Raw genomic sequence first — 3,645 nt, 5'->3', positions numbered from 1 at the left:
GGCTCCCGATAGCCATCTCCTCCCCTCAGTGGGTTCCTACTCAGGCTGCGCAGGTCCGACTGCATAACTGGCCCCTAGAGAAACAACATAATGGAGTTAAGGACTCTGTTTATGCTCCAGATAATACAAATTTAGCCTTACTTAATGCCAGATTCCCCATATTGCCAGTGGGCACACACACATATTAGCATTAAATGTGCTCAGTAATGGCAAAATAGTGGCACACTTTGAGTGCACGTGTGTTTGTGTGTCTTTGGGAGGGAACCTCGGGGTCTGAAAAGTGAAGCCGATGCTGAAGTGCCTTCAACTTGCATTCTTTCTAATAGCCAGCCTCTGGTTGCAAAAAGAAGTCTGATTGTAACAAAGTCTATGAGACTAATTTAGTAAATTATGGTCCCATTTAGAGTCAAATAGACTATAAAGCAGGGTATGCTTTAGGGTGTAGCTACCTTATAATTAATTGGTCACAATACGGCGTTATCCGTTCTGGGTGTTGTCCATGTTTTCATCTTACAATTTTAACCCTTTCACAGCGTGTATTCTGTTCATGAAAGTAAATTATAACCTTTTTTGTTGCCTAAAAATGTCTTATTTAGCGTTTGGTTGTACTTAGCTCCACCCTCTCGTGTCACTTCTGGCTACAAAAACCAAGATGGCAACGGCCAAAATGACGGACTCAAGGCTTCAAAACGGCAGTCTACAAACCAATGGGTGACGTCACGGTGACTACGTTCACTTCTTATATACAGTCTATGATCAGTGTCCAGCGATGAGACAGGAGTTGTGCAGGCTCATGGCCACAAGGAGGAAGGACCTCCTCAGTGGTGCACATTAATGGTGTAGTAGTAGTGAAGGTGCTACTGTGTTCATCCAGAAAGCTATAAAGGAGGTTAGAGGTATTGTGCATGGTAGCTTGAGCATTGATGTGTGAACAGCAACATCAGTAATGCTCCCTCTCTGCGCAAGGAAAAAAACATCAATCACATAGTTTTTAATAGCAGTCACATTTCACAGTTAATCATGGGCTTAACAGTTTCAAGGGAGCAGGACTTAAATGTGCATGTAACACTGCATCTGCCACAAAAGGAGGATGCAATACTATGATGTATTGTTATCCTGGGAGTTGAACTAAGAGGCTGTTTTTTCCCCCTTGCAGTTGGAGCGATCTCATCATGACATTATAATGTAGATGAATGGCCCTGACCTGGCAGACTCTGCTCCATCATTGCTAATGGAAGAGAAAAGTCATACTTCACTGCTTGTGCAACTCCGCTTGCAAATCAGCCTGAAATACAAGGCCGTGCACCAACACGGGCTTGTTTTTTCTTTATTGATCGGTCTAAATGCAATACTCGCATGACAGTGATAGATACAATATGCTGTATGTGTTGGTGTTGGAGTGATAATGTTCAGCCTCCTTAGATCTGTCTCTCTTGACCCTATCATTTCAGTGGTTCTAATCAGCCTCAGGATCAGCCTTGAGCCCCACTTGACCTGGAAACCTCAATAAATCAAACACCTCTGGACTGGCAGCTCATTGGTACAGTACAGCATTCACACCAAACACATCACAATACAACAGGAAATGGAGTAATTCAGATGCCAGATGTTTGAGGTGTCGGTTTGATCTTCTTTAGCTCAAATTTGACGTCTAATTTTTTAGTCCGTCTTAATGAGGTATATCCTATATCCTTTAGTTTATCTAGTTTGTCTAAAGCTGAGTGTGGGAACCACTTAGAATAAAGCCTCCGCCTTCACACTGAGTTTACATAGTGAAGTCTGAGCCTGTTGTCAGTGTCTCTCACTATAAACAACAAACAGCCCAGAGGGAGTAAAACTAGCTACAGCTGAAGTGCTCGACACACTCACACCTACGTGCACGGACAACATTATGTGCAGCGGTCCCTCTCGCTGTGAGGGATAAACACCCTGTCGTGTGGCCCGATCTGTTTACGAGTTAGCCTCTGGCCGGCCAGGGTCGCAGTGGTTGTGTGTGTGTGTATATATGTGTGTGTGTTTGAGAGTGTTAGGGAATGTGTGATGGAGGGATTACAGGCGAGCTGGCCGCCGCTTTCACGAGGAAAAAAACAAACACAAACACAGGCAGAATGTTAGACAAGCTTCAGTGTTTGGCGTTTGTGGTGGGGGAATAAGTTTGTCTTCAAAGTATAGCGTGCTGTCCACTCCTATTAAGAAGATGGCTACCACATCACAGATTAAAAGGAAAGTCTATCAGTTTATCACCTTCTCTCTCGTTCTCTCTCTCTCAGACAGTAAACTGTGTTGATAGTCTCTGCGGTGGGATTGACATTCTCGGTTAGTTCCGCTGTGTGATCCTGTTGGTGGTCGGTCAATCTCTATTCTCGTGGGAAAAGTCTCCACCCAAATCCACATCTATCTATCTATCTATCTATCTGATCTTTGATCTTCTCTTCTTCTATCTGGAACATTTCTCTATTTTGTTCACCTGTCATATACTCCACCTTTTCCCTGAATGACGCATCTTGGACCCGACTACTGGCAGGGTGCTGCAACGCCCTTCTGGCGAACATGGAGCGTTCCACGAGCCCTGGGATACATGCTTCTGAACTTGCCCACTGGGATGTTTCACAAGAGGCCAGCTGGGAAGTCTGAGGGAGCCAAGAGGAAGGTGAAGGGGGTTGAAGGAGAGGGTAGATAGAGGAGAAAGAGATGATATGGGTAACACATGGGGGAGGATTAAAGAAGGGAAGGTTCTGGTTTGTGTGTGAGAAAGAGGGGACAAAGACAGAGAGTTATAGAGAGAAATGGTCCAGAGACTCTAAGAAGAAGGATGATTACATACATACACACTCTTTGTTCTCATAAATGTTTAATGGCAGTCAAGTGTATTTGAAAGCTCTAGAAACTTGATTGAAAATTCATTTGAAATGCAGTACAATTAGAAAATATACGCACTTGGAGAGAGTGAATTTAAGATTTGTGACAATTACTTTATAGCTATTACTGTATTAAGCACCTGTAGCAGACAACATATCTTGCATTTGATACTAAAATAATTTATTTTCGTACAGTATATCCTTAAAGGTTTTATGTACGGGATTCAGAGCAACAATACAGCAGCATTGTATTTGTATTTGTAAAGATATAGTTGAGTAATGAAGTTGCTTGCCTTCTGTGTGTGTGTTGTAATCAGAGCTTCTCTGTGCTTTGTTCACATAGCCGGGCCGACCGCACGTGCCTTTTAGTGCATGTTCCTGCATGTGAACGTACACCAATGGTTAGCTCACGGCCGCCGCTCTGCATAACGCCACCCCGACCGACGTGGTGCCTCCCTCTGGTTACCCCCCAGGCAGCAGCGCCGGAATGAGTTTTGAATTCAGGGGACATCCAGTTTTGGAGGACGTAATACAGTGTTTCCCACAGGATTTTGTGAGAGAGTGATGGGTGGGCCTCGGACCCTCTATAGGGCAGTCTGCAGCCCCGGGAAGCGGCGAGGTCTGGGCGAGGGAACTCACGGTTGAAAAAAATATTTTCGGCTCATTATGAAACTGCGGTGGGCCTACCTAAACTATATCGGGTTGGATGTCAAATCACTTGGATTTCATTTGAGCTGTTGATTATGATTGGATAAAGGTACAACATGTTGTGCCATATAGACATTAT

Source organism: Sebastes fasciatus, chromosome 8, assembly GCF_043250625.1.
Source record: "Sebastes fasciatus isolate fSebFas1 chromosome 8, fSebFas1.pri, whole genome shotgun sequence".
Classification (NCBI taxonomy): domain Eukaryota; kingdom Metazoa; phylum Chordata; class Actinopteri; order Perciformes; family Sebastidae; genus Sebastes; species Sebastes fasciatus.
This window is presented reverse-complemented; position numbering follows the sequence as displayed.